Consider the following 22,711-nt stretch of genomic DNA (forward strand, 5'->3'; position numbering starts at 1 on the left):
AGGTTTGGAAATGTGTTCCAAGATGTTTTAAGATCCCACAATGCTAATTTTCCTCATTTGCGCGTTGTTGTTTTCCGCGGGGTTCAGCAGCTGGCACCTCGCAGCAGCTGTTGAGATGAAGACAATCGTTGGAGAATTTAACACGCAGTGACAGATTACGCAGTGAACTATGTAAAGGTGGCACGGCGTTAAAAAAAAAATCGTGCCCCGCCACGGCCCCCTCCATCAACGATAAATGAGCAAGTTATGTGGCGTCAAAAAGGGTGAAGCTTTTTACTCTAGCTTTTGTTAAAAGTGAAATAACATGAGAGAACTGATGTTCTGATGCTGGAACAACATAGAAGGAACAATTACATACTAAGCCTCAAGTTGCCTAAGAAATTAACCATGAAAGATCAAAGTCACTGAAAAGGTTAGCCAGCTGTAGGACTCAAACCCACATCTTGTGGATTACCGGTCCAGGGCTCATCTTTCATAGTGAAATAACGTCTTGCTAGTGCGCGCGGTGTCCCAAAAGGGACGAACTCGCAGCGTGGTGACATTTTCTTGGCCAAAATTTTGGCCAGTCAAGTCAGCATCTACTCTATGGGCACAAATGTTTTATTTGTCTGGCGTGCTTCTACTTACTGGTGCACAACGTATGTACCGGTTGGCCATTAAATTAATGTTATGCGCTACAAAAGCCCTAGATTTCGAATAAGCAGGTTTGTGGCCTGCATGTTTCGCGGCGCTCACCGAACGAAATGTGACTATTCGCTCAGCACAAGAGGCTGTGAACTGCAGCTTCAAAATCCAATTAGCGAATATGCTCAAGTGGCGAAGACGTTCTAGCGAATTACAGCGCTGGCCGTTGGTTGGTTGGTTGGTTGGTTTTAAGGAAAAAATAAAATGGAGATTTTGGCCTCACTAATGTGAGGCCCGCAGCTCCGCAGCGCTGGCCGTAATACATTTCGCTGCCATGATTCATGCGCAGGTAGTTCCGAGTACGGACTATCTTGATTTATCAGCCTATATAGAGGTGACAAACTGCTTCTATACTGATTTTGACTATCTGTTTTCATATCCGGGGCTACAAAGTCAGTAAGTTTCGTTTAACATTATTTTGCTCTTCCGTAAATATGTTAGGTCACTTCTTCATACGAAATAAATATCTGTAACGAAGGAGGGATAAATGAATAAGCACCACATTTTTTGTCGAAACGAGAAGAACGCTTTACGCAATTAATTAGTTTAGTTTATTCACTTAATTAAGAACGTTTTAAAGTGAAACCTTCGTGAGCACCTGTGTGTTTGCATCCCTATAGCGCAAATATTGACAGGGCATGCATATTCTGCCAAATACATTGCTCAATATGTCCTATATATACGTCCGAGCATTTTGTCACAAACATGCATCGATTGATTGATTGAGATATAAACAATCTGAAGATGTGAGACCCGACAAAGTAGGGTCAGGCTACTCCGGTACTCGTGAATAGGAAAGAAAGTATAGAAAAACCAATTTCAAGATTACCAATAGGCATTTAAAAAAGCAGAAAATCCACGCAAAAAAAAAAATAAAAAAACAAGCAGGGTCCACCTGATGAATGAGTCCAGTAAATGAAATGAGAGTTCAAATGAACGTAGGTTAAATAAACCAATAACCCTCATCACGCTGCACGATGCACTCTGTCCTCAAGAGAGTAGCCGGGAAACACGGAGACATCAGAGGGCGTAGAGAAGGTCACATGACTTCAAAAATTCCATAACCGCGTGTACATGCATATTCCTCGCTGCATGTATATACAGGTGGAGCCGTCGTGCCACCAATATGGCACAGAATCCTGTTCATATTTTCCACAGCCGCTGACACGCGCGTGAAGAGATTGGATATATAATTTTTTCCCCCCTCTCTGCGTCTCCAACGCATAGATAGACCTACACGTATACCCTCTTGCTCCTGCTATAGATTGGCGTTACATGCGGGAACGATGCAAGGTCTGCGTTATCGATTTCGCATACAGAATGAGGTTGGTTGGTAACGGGATTGCGTGAGAGCCACAGCGAACGCGCTCGTTCTATGTCCTCGATTCCCGAACGGCAAAGAAGAAAAGCAATCGATCGCTGCGCGAATTGGGCGTGAAGTCTTTCGCTTTCTCTCTCTCTCTTCTTTTCTTTTTTTCTCTTGTCGTGTTCTTTTTAGCGATGTTGTTGTTGCCGCGGCAGAGGCCTTGCTTCATAAATGGGAATGTCGGTGGGGAAATGATGCACTTGCTTTAGTGAATGGCAGAAAGCTGCCAACTGGTCCCCAACAGAAGCAGGTTGTAATGATTTGCGAATCGACGTTCGCGGGTATACACGTGCGAAACTGTTTCCTTTTATTGAGCCTCTCCGTTGTGCAGCATATAATACCGGCTTGTAAAGTATTTATGCTTGTGTCGAACAAGATATCGATGTGGGTGAGTTTTGTATCCAGTAGTTTCTTAAGCGCAAGGAAGCAACTTCGTTATTTATGTATTTGTTTTATTTATTTATTTATTGACACCCCAAAGGTCCTAGGAAGGGCAATGGGGGAGGGCATAGAAGCTCAGTGTAGTGACCTATCGAACGAAAAATAAACAGGAGGCAAGGGCGCGCCTCCCTATAGCGAAGCCGAAACTTCGGAGTTGCCACCGTTAACTTGACGAGGCACATCTAAAAATCATTGTCTTTATTAATTGTTTATAAGAACGCATACGTCAACCTGTTACCGGTCCAACAAGCAGCGCGTGCCCCCGATTACATATTTCTGTTTCTTCTGACCTGTGGAAAGTGTCGGTTGTGCGTGGTTCAGTATATAAAGTCTTACAACAGCCGCAGTCAAAATAAAGAAGCTTCATACCTTAGAGGACACGGTAATATTGCAAGAATGGAATTAAACGATAAAGGGTGAAGTAACGCAATTGGATTCAAACTTGTCCCGGCTGATTTTCTGTCAAGTTCGCTGGAACACAACTCGTGTATATAGTGCGTATATCGTGAGACACAAAGCGCAAAGAAACAGGACACTGACGCATGCAGTTTTGAATTATTAGATAAGGTGAGCAGGTATAATTAGATTACGATTACCATTTGTAATTTGATCCATGAGAAAGAAGAAGAACTATATATACACTGCACAACGTTTTACTATATACGGGTAAACTATATAGGTCCCAGATAAGGGACCTTCATCCGTCTCGCTCGTTTGTCGCTAAAACGCATTTTTAGCACGTTGTACGTAATCCGCGCAAGTGAATAACTCTAAACGTTAGCCTAATCTAGTCTGTCCGTACCGACCGCTGCTTAAAATAATGGAGCTGTAATTTATAAGCGCAATGAGTGCGCGTATCCTCCGGGCAACTCGCATTAATATCCCGCGACAGGGAATGCAGGCGCCTCCAAGACTTGCTCTAATAATAATAACAATAATGATAAAGAAAAACGTAGATACATAGCGCAAAACGCAGCCCCCGAGAAAAATGGTGCTTGAAAACACAGAAACAGGAAACCGGGAACGCTTTTACAGGAAACTGGAGGGACATGCTGCGCCTGAGCCATCCCATCGTGTACATACTCAAGTGCAGTGGCCCAGACAGGTCCTGGGAAGCCATTTCTCATAGGCGTCTCTCGGAGGCAGATAACTAATGAAGTTATCTTCCTACAAGGGGTCGTGTTTCCAACATTTGCGGAGCAGAGAGTAAATTGGTTGCGTGAACTTGCTACCGGTGTGTTTGTTTCAGTGAGAATGTTAATGGATAAGAAAATTGGATAAGATTCAGATGACGCGTGACCTCGAACCCTGCTTCATGTCTTAGCATGTCGTCGGGGCTATCGGAGATGTACCATGAGTGGTATAGGAGATATTGTCAATGGTATAAAAGACTTATTTTGTGACACATAATTATCGGCTACATTTATAGCTCACTTTACGTGTATATAGCTGCCCTGAGGATGTCTTGTTACTTTCAATTACACAAGCTCGCTAGGCATGATGTCATATTTTCGGCACCCCTCTTTGCAATATGATGGAGTATATGTGGTCGATGAGTCATCTATTAATTCCCCTTGTAGGTGATACGTCACTTCATATCTTCAGATATCTATTAATTCGAACAAGTTGTTCGTCATTTATATTATCGTGGACGTACATTAGAGCATGTTATTTAATATTACTATTATTACCATATATATTGCCTTGTTGTACTGACTTTACCCACCTTATGCGTCAAACTCCTCCCTATAAAATCCTACGTCTCCCTATTCCTGCTATTTGTAATGTCCTGTAGATCAGCCGAAATTCGGCTTCAGTATGTGTACCGCGTACCTGTTTTCCAATCGGAAGAATAAGAATGATTCAACAAGAAGCGAGCACGACTTCCCCAACATGGCTCGTGCACGTCAACCGCCGTACCCCCGCTGCGCCCCGTACAAGAGTCGCCCCGTATAGTGGTTGGGCAAAAGCTCGTCATAATTACGTCACCACGATTCGCTACCCGCTCCATAAAGGCACACAGAGGGGCGGCCGATGATTTCACCTTCCGGCCCATGCAGGCGTTGTATTTTTCTCGCACCGCATGGTTCTTGCACCATGCCGAGAGATCCCCCGTATTACAACCAGGGGTTCGATTCAATAGAGCGTGCCAGGCAGCAATGGCCTTTTTTTTCTCCGGCCTTCGTTTGGTGGCGGCAGACATATAGCGTAACGCTTTGAGAATGACTTCCATTAATAGCTGTGCGGTCTCAGGAAGGCTATACCGCTTCGTGTGCAGTTCGTATTTGAAGAAACATGCGGTTGTGATGCTAATGAGCCGTGATTGTGTAATCACTGGTAAGCAGAAGCTTTCCCAGCCACGGGGGGGCTCCTATACAGTGGGGTCTGCTGGCGGATCGGTTATATACGTGTTTAAAAACAAACATTAACAACAAAACAGTTTACAAACAACTGTTTGGCATTAATTTATGCTCATGAGAACATTTGCAACTGTGAAATTGATTTCCCTTCCATTCGTTAAGTTATATGTGAAAGCGAGCCCTATAGTATAGGATTACTATTTGGCGTTTACTTATACCAAGGAAACTTGCGTAATCTAGGTAGCCTCAAAGCTCAGAAAGATTCTCCTGTTCAATGACAGATGAAAACAAAAGGAAAGACGGAAAGGCGGTTGCACTTGTGTGGAACACCGAGAAAAGGCGACCACATTTGGTGTTCCACATATCATAGCACCAGGCCCATTGGGAAGGAGGAGAATGGGAGAGTGTTTGATGGCTTTACTGGATGATTTCAGACATGCACCTGGCTCGTCTCATATAAGTCCATGCGTGTTGAGGTTGGGTGCGCGACCCTCGTTACGGACGCTCTTGTTGCACACAGTTTTTCCCAATACAAGGAACATAACATTTACAATACCGAGCGACATTATTTGCATTAAGAGCCAAGGTAATTTTCACATTCAGTAATATTTGTGTTGCGTATAGCAGTGCTTCACTTTGCAATGTGGCAGCTTCATGTCAGATAATTGTAGATGAAAGACGGCAAACTGGAAGTACCAGAAGACACCCACAACAATGTCGGGTGGCTGATACTGCTCACGAGTCACGGTTCAAAATCGGACTGTCTCAAAAACCCGCAATGAAGTCGTCTACAAAAGAGGGGAATACGTGCAGGACTGTAGAGTGAAATCTGTCACTCATGTCCTGGTGCACGGGGACGTGCCAATCAGAGTAAAACCAAACATAAGATATCCTCCAATGTCTTCGCTCTACGCTGCGGGATCCCTGGCATTTCTATTGGGCACCCCTCTCTGCAATGGCGCATGGGGTTCTCCAGAGAGACGGGGGCCGTCCATTAACTGCCAGCCACTTCCCCTCCGCCTGGTCCCGGGACGAACCACTCATGGGGCTTTCGGTTGACCTCCGCCACATGTTGCTTCGCGCGAGCAGCGCCATATGCGCTCTCTTTTTCGATACGGCATAGTCTTTCATGCCAGCAGGCCTCTTGCGTAGGGATCGCGAAATTACATTTCCTTTGCACATCTATATAGCGAAACAAAACCGGACGAAGATACTTCCATAAAAAAAAAAAAACGAATGTGCTGGGCAACAACAACAACATATATATTCCGATGATGAAGTGGGGAGGCAGCTAGGGGGTCTAATATGTGGTGGGGAAAGTGTAAACGCTATAGTATTGAAGAAGCGTAAATGCACGGAACGTATAGTTTCAACCATCAGGCCTGATGGCTGATGTCGTTCTGGTGGGCTGAAAATGTGAAGGCACAGCAGATGTGTGTATGCTTTTCCACGTATGTATGCTGATACGAACAAAGCAGGATGGTGTTCACCTTGTTTGCGGAGGCAATGCTGCTGGTAAAGAAATGCATTATGATCATTGTTACCTTTGTTCTTTTTTTTTTCGTTCTTGTTGTAATCACTTGTTAGGATGGAAGATTGGAAGATAACGATATGTTTTCTGCTTGTCTCATATTGCGTGCGCTCCCAGATTTTCCGGGGGCAGTTGATCATATTGCAAAGACTGCAGACTTACTTAAGTTGATGCTTGTAAGGAAAACGAAGCGCTACATTCTTTTTTTGCGTCGAAACATCGTTCAATGCAAAAGGAGCTCCTTCATCTAAGTGTTGTAGGAAAACCCTTTAAGTAACTGCACATTCTCTTTGTGAGTTGCTGGCTCTTACTAATCACACAGGCCACCATACAAGAAAGTCGCTTTGACACCATATTATTTGCAACTATATTTCCACCTTGTATATGAATGCAGGCTGCAGTATATACGTGCAAGTCTTAGGACCATTCATCGAATTACAATTATTCAGTCGCCTGCTCGGCATAGAATAGCAGAGGCCGTCGAGGAAAGCAAACAACCCTGGCGCGACGCTCTCAATATCTGATTGGCGCCGGAACTTGCCTCATTATGCATCCCGTAGCAGAAGCTGTCACTGTCTTTTGCGCCATTACGATACGGTATAGAGTGTTTATTTGATTATATTAGGGCCATGCGAGGGACAGCCTTATTAATCAGCAGTGTTATCGCACACTGACAGGCAAATGCCACCCAGCGAAGGAAATAAGCAAATACGAATTATGTGCAGCAACATTCCGGCATAGTGTGGTTTTCTGTCAACGCATTTCCTACTTCTGGCGATCTGCTGTTATCTCTCATCTGTACGTGTTTCGACTCCATTACTACCTTTGGAGCGGATGACTACATTGGGCTGGTTTTGGCTTCCAATAATGGGGCTTGCCACCAGTATACGCTATGTGGTAAAGTTCCATAAGCAATTGGTTTCTGAAATCGTTGGATAGGTTTGGTTGTTTGCGACATTGCCCATGCGACATTACCGAATATAATACAAATAATGCGTCATCAATGTCATCAGCCAAAAGAAATTAGGATAATGGGGCACAGTCGATATTCGTCTCGTTTTTTCATCGCCATAAGTTTACACTGGTTTCCAGTTATGTAGTTTTAGCTCGGATTCTCCCGTATTCACCGATGGATTTGTAAGAAGGAAGGAAGAAGAGATTTGTTTCTGTTGACCGGTGTCAGCTATTGCCACAGAAGTCCTGGGCATAGTCCATCGGGAACTTCGAAATCAATAGAATTAGACGGTGTGATGTGATGCCATAGAAAAAGAAAAAAGAAAAACAGTAACAGAGAATTAAACGGCACTGGGATTCATCTAGCTGGCCTTATGTGGGCACAGATCCACCCGTCATATACACTCCCTGGGAGATCAACTCCGAACTGATCGAGAGCACCCCTACGGTCCACTTGTTGTGCGGCTATGATATCTTGTTGTGGCACTTTATACCTGTGGACTTTACGCAGTTTTACAACATGTTGAACATATGTACTTCGGTGTGCACCATTCAACGATGCCGTTATGACGTCTGCGTTTCAGATCAGTGGTTTAACCGTGTTTGTTCATCTCATATATTCACATGTTTGTGCGTATGCCATCGTATACGGTAATAGATTGTGCAACATGTGGCGCATCTGAACCGCCCCCCCCCCCCCCCCCGCTCTTATAGTTACGGAATGGGTACGTGACATATGCATAAGGATGTTCACACAAGAGGACGGTCACCTCTCTGCCACAGCACTGAGTTCAGTGTATCTCAAAGTCTCGCGTCGTCTTTCGTGCGCAGCTTGGGAACTATTCCAGTATATTCGGTCTCAAAGATGTATTAGTTCGATTCGGAATTCCGTTTTCGAGTCGAACATTCAATTATTCATCTCGGTATTCGAAAAATCTGAATTTCGCACAGTCTTACTTCCAAGCCATTACCCCCTGTTTACAAATTCTTAGAACAAATCAGAAGCATGGAAAGCGAAATGCGCGCGAAGCACGCTCCCGGCGAATGTACTCATGTTGTTCTCCACAACAACGCAGTCAACTTTAGCACCTCTTTCACGAGCACGGGCAGACGACCCCACGTCTGATCCCCTTTACACGACATCGCAGAAGAATTACGAGAAAATGTTGCCAAATGAGAAGAACAAGGCTTCTCCGAAGAGAAGTAGCGTGAAGAACAACCGTGCCGCCCAGACATAGATCTAAACCTGAGCGAAGAGGAAAATGAAGAAAAGCAGGAAAATAAAGAAAAGCTTCCGGATCCCCTGAAGCATGTCGGAGGACGGAGAGAGAAGGTGTGGGGGAGGCTGGCGGGAAAGTTGCAACGGCAGTGCTTGCTGCCTGATAAACCTTCTCGTGCACATGTGCGTCGTCTGTCTTCTGGAGACAGCCAGAACGTCATTGAGTATCGCCGGTGACTCCTCGGGCTCACTTGTATACGATACTGCGTGTTGTTAGCGCTCAATTAGGTATAAACCGGGGGAGGTCAGCATTGTTTTGTACATTGCATTTGTGTGAACCGCGGGATCATCGATTCTAACCTCATAGCTGAAAAGATAGGACGATTGACACGTACTTGATGTTACAAATCTCACTGAGCTGAATACGATTTTGTGAGTCCTGCATAGCAGAGGTAGTAGACTTCCAAAACCTGGTCCTGTAAAGGTCTGTGCGCGTGTTTTTATTTATTTATTTGCAATACTCCCGGCCTCCAACTGGAGGCCTAAATAGGAGTTGTACAGTTCATCAGCAAACAGATACAAGGTAGCTGCAGCAGTCAAGGACCATAGAAGCCAGTTTAGACATGTAGACATGAGCTGGTCCACTGTGAGGGGACCACATGATCCGGTAAGCTGTTCCACTCTGCATATACCTCCATCGTTCTCAACGAAGTTGTGTCTCACAACATTTTAAGCAACGACAAAGGGGATAAGAAGCAGAAGACAAGAATACACGTTTTTGTTGTCATCGCAATGAAAGCAACGTACGTTTTTTATCCACTGAATATTGCAAGCATTTCGATGAGGACACTGCAGCCCATATATAGCTTCCAGGCTTTTGGTAACCTCAAATATATGCAGCGAACACGGACTAAGTGAATGCTACGAAGCATAGCTAGAGAAGCAAAGTCATCATCGTATATCCCTTGAAAGCATGGAAGACATCAAAGTGCCACGCTAGTTTAAATAACCGCACATGATACAACCTCGCTATGAGACTCACCGTGGTGGCAACAGGAAGCCACGAAATACACTGGCGTGAGATTGAACGTTCTCATCGTGTCTAAAGCGAGCCACGAACATAATCCTCCGAGTGCACTCTTTCGCTTTCTTCCTGCTGAGTGCGAGCACAGTGACTCAAGTTCAACGCAATCAATCAAATGTTTTCCGCCGTAGCCTTGTTAGCGACATCAGATCTGTCTGGGCAGTGTGCCACGGTTGGAACGGAACTGTTGGAGCGTTGATTTTTTCACCGAGTTCCTCTATTGACAGGGACCGACACTTTCTACTACGCCGCCTTCTTTGCTCGACCTTGAGGGTTGCATGTATAGCAAGAAGCACGTCAACAGTTCATTCGAAATCGTGTTTGAGTGAATTTTGCCGTATCCTATTCATGCGCTGCGTGGAGAGTTATTCGGTCCAGGATATGTTTATAGTATTTGCTGTATTGTTGGTTCACTATAGGTGAGTCACCACATGGTGAGCTCATCGTCCTCAACGTAGAGCCCATGAGCTGACGGAGTTCCCTCCGTTTTCTACGTCATAATCAACAACTGATGCCATTTCTTACACTCTGCCTGAGCCTTTACGCGTGGTCACCACTGTTGTGTTGCTCGATATATGATGAGAAGCACGCACCGTCAGGTTCACGGTATACTCTTTATTCCGCCATCTTGAGAATTCCCCTGGTTGCCAGCACAACAATCGGGGCTGCAGGTTGTATGTACGTGGATAATACAGCGACATAATAGTATATGACATTCCACTACAATGACATGGGTAATATATGACAACCACCATCCTATTTCTGCGATCAAATAAATAGAATCCACAGACAGTTCTGTTGGAAAAACCTAAAAAATCCTTTGCGGACATATCTTACGGTATACATGTTGTTTATGGCACATTTTCAGAGGCTCCAGTGATATTTCAGAATCTTAATACCCACATGGATCAGTTGACACAGATTGTATTATTTTTGTTTGTTATTTTTCTGAATGGGAATAAAACGGCCAGCAAAACAACAGCAACAATTCGTGAAGAAGTTGGTCACACATGTTGCCCTTGGGTCATTTTTTTTACTGTGTAGCCTGCTCGCTTTATAGGGCTTTCTATGGCTGTCAGGTACTCCGGTACACTTAAAGAATTAAGAAGACAGCAAGGTGGATAAGAGTTTAAGAAAATGTGTTTTATATTTATGGTGCTTTGTTAGGTTCCTTTCAGAGAAACGCGCAGCCTTCATTTACATGCTGCAATTACCCTTGAGCTTATATACTTAGACGAATGACAAGATGAACAGAATATTTCTATATCTTAAGAAACAGCAGGAAAGTGTAGAAAACATGGCAACGCAACCGGGCAACGCAATACGCATACTCGCACCGCATGTCACAGGGGGAGGGGGGAATATGTTTAATGCAAAGTAAGAAAAAGAGAAGGGAAAGGTTGCATGTCACAGGTGGTTACCTCATTGCATGAATTTCCCTCGCTGAGGAATACGCACGCTTGCCGAGTTGGGTGTTTACGGATGACGAGCGCCTGTTTTTAAAACAATAGTTGCCTGCGAACCTTCTCAACCTGTAACCTATACTGTTCTGCCAGCAATTTGAAAGCTCTATAACTGCAACACAGGAAAGAGAAAAAGTGATAAAAGGCTGACCTGAGCTCATATACCGCAAAACCACGACATTTTACGAAAGGTCCGAACCTGTATAGATGTAGTCATGTCTGAGCCATCTGCGAGGATAATTTTTGCGGATCAAAATTTGTGCATATTTTGTGTGACATGTGATGTGACGCGATCAGCGTGATGTGATGTGTGATGAGGGCATTTGGTACAACAGGAGCCGTTACTTCAACTTTGCGTTGAGACATCGTATTTTCTCACAGGTTAAGTGCCGCTCACACGAATAGCTCAGATATGTACCCGTCGTGATACGCACGTATCAGCGTATTAAACGAGTAAATCCCCTTATCGAGAACGGACGCAGTAAGCTCTTAGGTGAACCCCATCTGCAATAGGATGTTCGTCATATAGTCCGCGTCTAATGTGGCGTCACGTATTTGGCTTTCCTCAACATGAAGGTGTGCTGTCATCACGTACACTATAACCTTATTGCATTGTCTTTCTCGCTGTCTTACACGAAGTCACGTTTCCTTGGGTGTATACTCAGGTGTCACGTGCAGAGTCGATATAAATAGTTCTATAGCTTTGCAACGTGCATTACATAAACTGCGAAGTTTGGTACCGCCTTCAGCGCAGCTAAGTTCGACATGCATAGGTGCAGGGGCCAACCTCCTCGGCCATCGATTCGCTTTGAACGGATGAGACGTTGATGGCTTCCAGACGGACGGGCCCTTGGCGTTGGCCATCCGTGTTTGCACCTCCGCATAGCAGCCTTCGTCAGCCGTCTCCTGGAGCTGAGAAAATAAATGGAAGGAGTCGGCCTCTCCATCCTGTGTGTATAGATACGTCTTTGCTCTCCTCTATTCCGTTTCAGGCTTGCTTTTGGAGTGGCAGTCATTGCTTGAATATACTTTTTTGCCCCTGTGGGTACTTCTTCGGTCTGTTTATTCCTAATGGCAAGGATTCTAACTCTAGCGGCCTTTCTGACAGAGTTTTTCTTGGAAGCGAAGGGGAGAAAGTGGGTATGCAGTTCAAGTCAGAGAACGAGCAGCTATAAATGGTTATCACTTTCTTGACCATGATAGGTCCTTATACAAGTCGCCGGAAGTCGCTGCAGAAGTTTACAGTCGAAAATGACCTCCTTGTGGAGACAATTTTTAATGACCATCAGCATATACAAAAGCGCATGACTCAGGGAATGTTTGTGTGTAATTGGGACAAAATTGGGGGGGGGGGAATTCTGCAGCCTTTCTGCACACTTTGATACGTCTTACATCTAAAGTAAAGGTTCAGGTGGCATATGTATAGTATAGTATATATACTTTCTGCCTTCTTTCTGGTCACTACAGCATGGTCTGCTGACTTACTCACTGAGGTATGGTACCGCAATTGTTGCGGTGAATCACCTCATCCCATAATCATTCATGTAGTTGTTGTTGTTGTTGTTGACTTCCTTCAGGAAGATGTGTCCCAATTGCCCTTCGAAAGCTGGCATGGGTGAAAATCTCTAGAATATATCCAGTCTTTCTAAGCACCAGGTGACTTGAGTTCCATAGACTTTCTGCCAGATGGAAGCAACATTTCTTGTAAGGCAATCAATAAGAAATAAAGGCACAACGTAGGCGCTGGCAGCTGACCCCCCCCCCCCCCCACTCCCCCTGCATGGCTGTATTGCCAATATGCTGTGGGCAGGATAAAATTCTACACCGATATGTATCGACAACAGCATTTGGTACCTCGTGTGTGTTTGAACTGTGAAGATGTCGGAAGATCTGCGCGTTTACCACGCATCACCTCAGGGTGTACACGTGGCGCTATGTTCCCAAAATTATTGTCCTGTAAGTTCTCACTGGTCCGTTTGCAGTCATACAATAAGAACTGGCTTAGAAGCCTTGGCATCCATGTTTATAATGGGAGCTTCGACATCAGCGGTGTGTAAGATGTACCGCGGGCAGTCTTGGAGTACTGCCCGCGGTGCCAAGCTAGGTGGTGATATGCTAATTTATTCTGTTTCCATTCCGTTGCAAAGCGTCGAGTTTTGTGTAATTTCCCTTTCTTTCCCTTTCTTAATAACGCGTCCTGGAGTAGCCAGTCCCGAGTGACTCGAGACTAACATCTCCATTTTTTTTCTTTTAAAAATCAATCAAGATATACCGCGCATGCAGCCGGCATACTGTGCACATGCAAAAGTGCATGACATGCAGTGTCAGTGTATCCCTAGCTATGCGGCATAGCGGGAAATGAGGTGCGGATGCCGCTGCACGCTGAGTCATCCAATACGGTCACATCCAACTAAGGTACATCAATGGTAGAAGTGCAAGGATGCAGGCTAGCTGGTACATATGCTACTCAAAAAGCGACTCAATAATCACTGTACTCATGCAGCAAAAATCGGCTAACTGATGCGCGGACTTCCTTGCGAGATTGGCCATAAGTTGCGTTTCCGAATATCTCCATCATTCCTCTCTAGGCTACGTCTGAGTGTCCCGTCCGGTGCCCGACTCTTAGCCCGTATAGAAGATAGAGAGCGTGAATGAGGCGGGGCAAAGCGGAGAGGTCGGATAAAGTGATCAAATCCGTTCTCCTGCTTGTTGTTACCGCCACCATCACCAAATGAGCAGGGTTCATCGAGCAGGGCTAGTTGAACATAACACAAGGAGGCAAGCGAGCTGGTGTGCAGACGTCCTGTCTTGTTGCTGTTCCGTCCTCGTCCTTCCTCAAGCTCAAGGAAATGTTGCCTTCTACAGGGCTAGTTGGTTGTTTGTGGACCTAATTTTATGGTGGTAGATAAAGAGTCACGGTGTTGGCGAGGGAAAGCGCGTTTTGAATGCTCTGATTGACATGTAGAACCGGCAACGAAAATACATAGCTTGTCAGAAAACTCCACATTACACTGGAATACAGTTCGTAACTTGTGCATGAGCTCCGCTGTACCCTGGTTACTTATATCGGGAACGCCCCGCAGCCATGTCAGGCATGTGTGAATTTTCATTGTTCAACCACTCAGGGCCAAAAGCGTCGATATTATCTTTCCTGTACATATATCTGAATCGATGGTGTCCGGGTAGCGATACATTTGTATTTAAGAGAATGGTTAGACCCAGATGACAGTTTAGACAGATTAGACAGATTGGTTTCCAGGTGAGACAGATAATGGTTGTGTGGGTCTCTGGTCAGTGCATCCAGACCACGTGGATCCAGTGTGAGAAATTGCTACCTGTGGACCTGGGAAAATTGGGCATTTCTTTCTATAAATGATATATGCGTGTTTGTGACAGTTCTCTGTAAACATAAGTAAAATTTTCGTATTCCTGAAATGCATATCTTTAATTTTACCGTAATGCAAAATTTTCAACTGTCCCCCCGTAGGACAATGGGAAAATTACCCACGTTTATACCAGTTAACATGGTAAAAAAAGTAGAACGTCATAGTGTCACAGCTTTGTCCCACCCTGCCCACTCATGGTGTGTACTCCACTGACATTGAAATAGCATGCCGACCTTGGTCTGGCAGACCTTTCCTTTTAATAAATGGATATCCCCCCCTCCACTGACATTCGCACTGTCCTCATGGAAGCGACATTGGGTTGTCGGGATATCACACTTTTGGTATGTAAAAATGTTTGGTCGTGGGCCAGCGCGGTGTAGCACCTGAATTGCAAGCACTTGTGCGGTTCCTTGAGGAAATTCGCCTATATAACAATTTGTGACTTTCCGTACTTAAATGCGTGCCGTCACTCAATCGTTTTCCACGGGTGATCTCTATAGCGTAACTCTCACCGTCTCCTTCACTGCCCATTTCTCCTCCTTTCTACTTTTTCATATTTCTTCTTTTTTTTTTTTTTTTCAAATTAATCTAAGCGTAGGCGTATATTGGTATGACCAGTCCGACACTGTTCCAGACTCACATGTCCGCTTCTTTCCTTGTTCTCTACCATCATCACCATCATCATCTCTCGGTAACAGGCAAAAAATGTGGCAAAAATTATTTAGACTCTGCATTCATATGCTGAGCATATATTTGCATTCTTGACTGACATACAGAAACTTTATTTGTATTGTCGGCTGATTAGATGAGTGACGACGCGTGATCGACTGACGACTGTTTGTATTGCAAACTGTAGGATGGGATTGTGCTGTATTGTTGACTGATTAGATAAGTAAGGGAATTAGTGAGCCCATCTTCCTTAGCGTTTTAGCCTACCATTCCCTATATCCATAATTCGCTGATTTGCTTTATTTTCCCCAACAAAGTCAACAACTGTGGCCAGTTCTAAAACACCGCCCCATTGCTTTTGCTCTTGAGTGTAACGCTGTATCGGCTCACTTGACCGGCTGTAATGGGATCGTGCTCACTGATGATCGAAGTAGCAACAAAGTCATATCCTGTGTGATCCGCTAACCTCCAGCGCCACACTATAAGCTCTTGATAAAATTACTGTGTTCATTATTGACGTTTTTTATCATCTAATTTGCCATAAGCAGAGTCTTACGTTATCCGAGATCGCTAAGCAGACCAATCACCAAGACCGGTGCTGCATAAATATTAAAGCTTACTGAGACAATCCTAAGACCTAGCCCGCTTGCACTGCAATATTATCATGCGCATTTTCGCTTTTTCACTTTAGTCAAGTTGTCGTAACGTTGGAGAAACGAGGTGTAATGTTTTCGTGTGTTTCATGTTAACCAAGCTAAAGTGATGTATGTTAGAAGTGTTGAGGACGTAAGCGGTTCTAACTCCTTCCTTGGCTTCGCCACTGCATTGCAGGCGTTATAGCCGACAAATACAGTGTGGCTGACATCAAACAAATTTTACGCACACTCGGGTTTAAGTACAAAATTCACGGCTGGTTACTGTCATGCACGCATTGCTTACCTTCAACACAGTCGGGCAGAGCTGTATCCACATGATTCAATATCGCGGCTCACTCAACCACTACCACCACATCACAGTGCTTTCCACCATTGCAGGCACTAAGCCAGCGAGCCACTCATCTAGAAACAACGTGCAGCGAGACAAGAGGCTCGTCCAGCGCTCGTCGAGTATTCCTTCTCGAGTCGTTGGGAATTCAGACTGTGCAGTCGCCCCAGGAAACTGCTTGGCGGACTCGTTTTCTTGCTTCTCCGTGACAGCAGCGGCCCCACCTAGAGCCAAGGCCGTTTGGGGAACATGATTGAGGTAACAATCCGTGAAGATTGTGTCGAGTTATTATCGTATTGTGTATTTTATGCGTGTCTTTTTTTGTCTGGTTTGGTTCCGAGCGATCCCTCGACCTCCGCACTCAGTCGGCCACTTTCGCCTGAGTTCACCCTCATGACGGGCATGGTACCGTCTCGACGGATCTTCCACTGGACCGCTGCACACTGACGCATGTTCCGCCGTCGTCAGATCAGAGATTAGACTCTTTTAGGGAGCTACCCCGTGTGGTCTTCTTGACTGGTCACTGGCTGGCTTCTAAGATGATCCTTAGCGGTTATTTATTTATATTTCTACGTGTTGCTTCGTTAAACGTGTTTTTTTTTTTCCTCCTCTTGTGTCTGTAGTCGGATTAAAGATGCGGATGGACTTATAAGCGCACCGCCGCATACCGCAGTACAGGTTGGGCCTGTTGTCAGGTTTAAAGTTTCAACCATGTGGACACATTCGAGATGGATGAGACGTTAAGAGTTCTTGCGTGAGGTCCATGCATACGTTGCGGCGTATGGTTGTAAGCGGTTGTCGTTGATTCCGCGAAGTCACGAGGCTCTATAGTCACGAGGATGGTATGTAGGCAGTGCTCGCTGGCTTTTCGAAAAATCCGCTTGGATGGTCGTGAACTTGGAGTCGAGAGATTGCTCAAGCCAGCCGACGCTATAGTTACCAAAGTTACAAGCTGTACTAGATCAACTGTATGAACGAAGGGCGCGAAATATTGATGTATCTAAAAATTGTGCATCATATCGACGTTACACAACATACGAATCGACTCCACCCGAACCAGGATATAATTTTCAGTCAAAGATAATTTTTTTAAAACCCCTGTACACACACACATACTTCACGGTACGCGCTGTCCGCGACAAGGATAGTTTCTTTGAAGTTGTGTCAAATAATGTCCGAGTGTGTATGTGCACCCTCCGTTATGTTGTTCCCGCATCTGCGGGACCTTAACGTATTTACAAACAATAAATAAATAAATAAATAAATAAATAAATAAATAAATAAATAAATAGAAGCAATATAAAGCGTGCCGAGGAGCCAAGCGAACTGGATTGATGAGTTGCACGCGCATGAGCCCACATCTTCAATTAAGATATGACGGTGGGCTTGTTGATATGAATGCATTGTGAACGCTAGGAACACTGAAAGTATATAGATAAGCCGAAGGGGAACACGTTCAAACGGGGATGTGGGAAAACGGGTTTACCTGTTTCTCATAAGTGCGTATTCCGCGCGACTTTTGTTCCATATTCGTTGTACATGTGTTCAGTAAATGTTGATAGTCAAGCTTATATGTTTGTCCCCTTCGTCTTGTCTCTACGTTTTCGGGGCTCCTAGCTTTCACAACCGGCATCTTCATCTCCGTTTCCTGAACACCACAACGAATCTTAGACTTGAGCCCTATAGTTGGAGATCCGAAACTTTTACCCCATATCGCAGAACATCTGGTCCTCAAAACTACAGTGGACAGGAAACATCGCTCGGGAATATCCCTCAAGTACACAGCTGCGTTGCGGTGGGGAGATAGACATATACAGCTCCTGCCAAAGAGCGTTACAACGCATCCTAGATACCCCTAGTACGTTCGAAAAAAAAAAAAAAGAAAAGCTGCAGCAGGTCAGCATTTTCTGCGACTAACGCTTCTTGACAAGTGAGCAGATAGACATCGCCAAGACGAGTATTCTCCACTGCGGTCTGTGCGAGCCTGGCTGCTTCGTTTCCACTTGGCTCCGCAAGATGAGACGGAGGAATAAAAACAAGTATCGCCTACGTCATCTAATCAGGATACGTTCTCCTTCTGCCTCAAGTACGTCCTTCAGGAAAGAGTCACGGAAAAAGCAAGAGCTATAGGTGTAGCTTTCACCTGAATACGGTAGGTGATGAACAACAGACGCCTGGCAAGCTTGTGGAGCTTTCTGGCGGTAGCCAGCTTGCTGTTGTTCGAGCCTGGCCGAATCGGAAGTGCTAACACTCTCGGGTACGCGACTTGACAAAACCACTGATATTTGGAGCGCAAGGGAACGCTATCAGTGCATCTCACAGCAGAAACCACGTCGAGATTTCGTGTTTTTTTTTTCCTACACATCGTGGCGCCACTCGAGTCAGAATTTCAATTATGGTTCAAGTTTTCTTCTTTACCACATCGCTGAGAAAGCAAAATGATATGTTATCGTCTCGACAGCGGGGTAATACGCAATATCACGCACTCACTCGCTCTCACACACGCTTGAAAACTACTTTTCTATTAATGCTCCTCTCGCATCCTCTTCCATAAATAATGCCTTTACCCGCACATGCATACATATATCCACGTCGCAAACGTTCGCCTTGCTGCTCTTAACAGAGCCATCAGCCATGTCACAGGAACTCCGCCTCCTCATAAACAATATGCGGGGCCAGATCAGCAGATAACTTAATCCTCCTCTAGTGAACCTGAGCCTCAATTAGTCGACACAATAATTTCAAGTTACCCCGCAGTTTCTCGAGCGCGAGTTAGAAAGTGTAATAAACGGCTGTGCATCTCTCGCGGGCATGGCACAGAGAAAGATCATTTTTCATGCGCCTCTCTTTCTTACTTCCTCTCCTCACCTCACTCTCTCTTTTTTCTTCTTCAGGTGTGCCTCTCATTGTCGAACGCTCGTTGAGAAGGAAAATGCGAGCATTACATATTCCGCCGAGGCAGCCCGCGTTATTGGGGAGGCGATGCGGAACAGAAACATTCCTTCTGAGTCGCACGTTAAGTGCAACAAGTGCATAACATCAAGCTGTTGGGTTTATGTCCAGGGCAAGAGAAAGGGCTCATTACGGAAAGGTTATTACGAGACAGCCTGGACAGTGCGGAACTCTCTCGCGTGGCTGAGCTCTGAGGCGATTACGCCGTTTGTACGTGCGTTAAACACGCACGTAGGTCCAGTATGTATAAGTGCTGCGAACGGTGAGTACGAAAATGGTGCGGTTCTCCTCGGTGAGGACTATAAATTCACCATTGTTGTTGCTTCCGCTGAAACATCGTTGCGTAAATTACGCTCTTGAGAAGTCGACTAAAATTTAGAGAGCGAAGTGTGAAATAGGAGGGTTCTGACGTTCTCAGATGTGTGATAAGAGCCCGGGAAAAAGAGAAAAAATACTGATGACATTTTTGTAGGATCCACCGGCTTGATTCATTGTTTTTTGGAGAATGAGCGCGGCGAGTATATAGATGTGATGTAATGTAATAGAAGCAGAAAAAAATAGGATTTAAGTCACGACAAAGTCAGACTTGCTACCCCAGACCACTTAGCCGCAGTTAGTGAAACTAAATAAAGAAAAGAAAGAAAAGGGAGTCAGTTAACAATGCAAAAAAAAAAAAAAAATTGAGAAAACCCAGTAGTTGGGGGCGAGAGACAAACATTCTCAACTAGTGGGAACACTTGTCACAAACATGGGACCAGAAAGTGTCAAAAAAAAAAAAAAAAAACGACTAGGTTTTTCTTGAGTGGCCATTATGCACACATGAGATGATAAGCTAATCTTATTTTCGCTAACCGTGTTGCCGTACCTCGCCATATGCAAACTTCAAAAAGGTGGAACAGCACGCATACTGCTGTTCCACGCATACAGCACGCATACTGCACGTGCTACTCGCATATATATATATATATATATATATATATATATATATATATATATATATATATATATATATATATACTACAAAATTTAGGTTCGAACGACCAGGATGTTGAATATAGATAGGGGAGAAAAGACACCAGAGACTGAAGTAGGGAGTAGGGGGAAGTTATTTATTAAGCTGGCATTTAAACTAAGGGTCTGGGGAAGTCTACGTTTCGGCGGAAGCTCCGCCTTCTTCGGGACCCGAAGAAGGCGGAGCTTCCGCCGAAACGTAGACTTCCCCAGACCCTTAGTTTAAATGCCAGCTTAATAAATAACTTCCCCCTACTCCCTACTTCAGTCTCTGGTGTCTTTTCTCCCCTATCTCTCTCTCTCTCTCTCTCTATATATATAAGGGGGGATAGCAGGAGCTCTTTGGCTGCACGTATAGCATATGTTTGTAAGTCAAACGTCGCCATGCCAGTACTGGACAGCTGTTTCGGCCTTCTTGGGCGTCCAGTACTGGCATGGCGACGTTTGACTTACAAACACATATATATATATATATATAGAAGTTCAAAAAAAGTCGCGGAAACAGATTTTAGGGAAGTTACAAACACTAGTCTATTACATAGGGAGACGTTAAAAAGTAAAATGGGCAAGGGGTCGACGTTTCGACAGTGCCACTGTCGCTTGTAACTTCCCTAAAATCTGTTTCCGCGTCTTTATTTAAACTTCTGTAAAACTTCAATGGCAATATACAACCGGATGGGTGTCAACTGAATAATATGATCATACGCCGTCTAAAAGCAAAACTGAATATAGTAGTACATCTCTGGTACCTCGCTACCATTCGTTTAGAACGACTTCACAATACCTGTGCAGAGCCATTCATGGCTTTGTCTTTGATGTCTGCATATGACGAAGACAACTATCGTTCAGTCCAGTGCGAAGTTCTTTATTCCGCTTTGTGACTCCACAGCGTGCCGTTTGGCTCTCAATTAAAACTTTTTCAATGAAAAGACACCAGAATAAGGTCCTCGTGGCAACTTCCTTCTTGCTATTATTCCGAGCCATAGTGAGGAGGACTCATCGGAGAGAGCAACACCTTAAGGTAAATGAGAGCCTGCCCTACTTCAGCTGTAATCGCTCATCGATCTCGCAGCTTCCGTCACCCAGAGAGAAAACTGAGAAAAGGCCACGTAATTCCCAGCACGAATAACCCAAGGGGGATATATTCTCTTCCTCTTCGTTAATCAGTTTTTGTGGAAGGACGACCGTAAAAATGCGCATTGCAATGTGCACGCTCTGGATTGCCGGATTAGAAGCACCGAGAACCTGAAATTCTCCATTGGCTCTTTGAACAGCAGTTGACTTACGCAGGAAGAAAGAAGAAAATGAAAAGCGCAAGCAAAACGCCGTGGGGGAGGGCACTTCCTCTGTCGTTTTTACTGAACAACAAGGGGAGAAAAAGTATACAAGCGTAGCTTACTAGCTATATAGCTGCCGACAGTGCAGGCAAGGGAATTCAACGACGTATAAGTAATAGCAGTGCAACGATAAGACAGAAGTGAGCAGACAGAATAGCGCAGAGTACAGATGGACAAAATCAAAATAGACAAACTCGTGTCCATGCAAGCTTTGTTGGGGTGCACCCATCAGTCAGGAGACAAGAAATCGGTATGAGCATAGTGAAAGAAATGGTTGAATTTTTTTCTGCCCAGAGCATGGTGCCTATATACCTACAGGGAGTCTCCTATATGAGCCTCCTCCTGTGTTTTTCCGCAAGTCAATCCGGCTCAGCTTAAAGTTTTTACTGTCCAGCTCCGTCATTATTCGGCTACATTTACAACTTCATTTCTGAAATTCTTCGTAAAAGTTTTATTTCATATTTCGCCCACGGGTCATAATCACGCAGAAACGTACCCATTCCTGTCCGTTCCTTGTATGCCGTTCAATGCACGTGTTCATGTTGACGACGTTGATGTGGGCCACAGCAATGGGCCACTCTCAGTGCATGGCATATCCGATGAAGAAAGCGTCAGTGTTTTTCACTATCTTTTTCTTTTTTGGTCGGGGGGGGGGGGGGGTGCTATGTATTCAAGTATTCAACAAAGAAATAACACGAACGGGACAGGATCATGCGTAACAGAAGCACACACATCGTGAGCATGTGGAAGGAATATGTACTTTCCTCCCTTTATCACGAGACAAATTCCTTCTACTGCATTGCTTTCATCTCCTGTGCCCGAAAGCCCCGTGCCGAATCTGTATACACAAGAAAAACACGTTTTGACGGTAGTGAGATTTCCAATTGAAGCCCCCATACACGTGACGACGACTGCATGGCCCGAATTCAAGAGCACAGCCAATTTCGTTCTGCTTCACACGCACAGCAGGTCTCGCTTTCCTATATCTCGCTCGTTCAGCTGTTGCCTCCCTAGAGAATCTTCTGTCTGGTTTTCATACCTCACGATCACGATTTCCGTTTCTGGGCGCTTTCTTTGTGCCCTTCCTGTGCGTTCTTCACTTTTAAGGTGCAAGAATACGTACTATGTGCTGAATGTCCCGAACGAATTTCGGTTCGTGCGCGTACGCCTGGGTGTTCTCTGTGTGAGTGTGACGGGCAAATTGCGCTCTGTCTGGCAGGTCAGCTATGCTACTCGCTTTCGAGGTCTCCAGCGGAAATGCCGGTACGCG

The 22,711-nt window shown here is 44.9% G+C and overlaps 1 protein-coding gene and 1 long non-coding RNA gene across 2 annotated transcripts in view; one reads left to right on the forward strand and one right to left on the reverse strand.

Moving 5' to 3' along the window:
• LOC135386054 (homeobox protein Hox-B1a-like) overlaps positions 1–16,194 on the reverse strand; it is a 96,400-nt gene extending 80,206 nt beyond the window's left edge. Inside the window, exon 1 of the mRNA XM_064615778.1 lies at positions 16,097–16,194. The gene's annotated coding sequence lies outside the window, so the exon portion shown is untranslated. The remainder of the gene's footprint in view (positions 1–16,096) is intronic.
• Positions 1–22,711, forward strand: part of LOC135386056 (uncharacterized) — a 119,246-nt gene that overhangs the window by 27,368 nt on the left and 69,167 nt on the right. Inside the window, exon 2 of the long non-coding RNA XR_010420575.1 lies at positions 16,192–16,399. This is a non-coding gene — a long non-coding RNA (uncharacterized LOC135386056). The remainder of the gene's footprint in view (positions 1–16,191; positions 16,400–22,711) is intronic.

This window comes from Ornithodoros turicata, chromosome 2 (assembly GCF_037126465.1).
Source record: "Ornithodoros turicata isolate Travis chromosome 2, ASM3712646v1, whole genome shotgun sequence".
Classification (NCBI taxonomy): Eukaryota; Metazoa; Arthropoda; class Arachnida; order Ixodida; family Argasidae; genus Ornithodoros; species Ornithodoros turicata.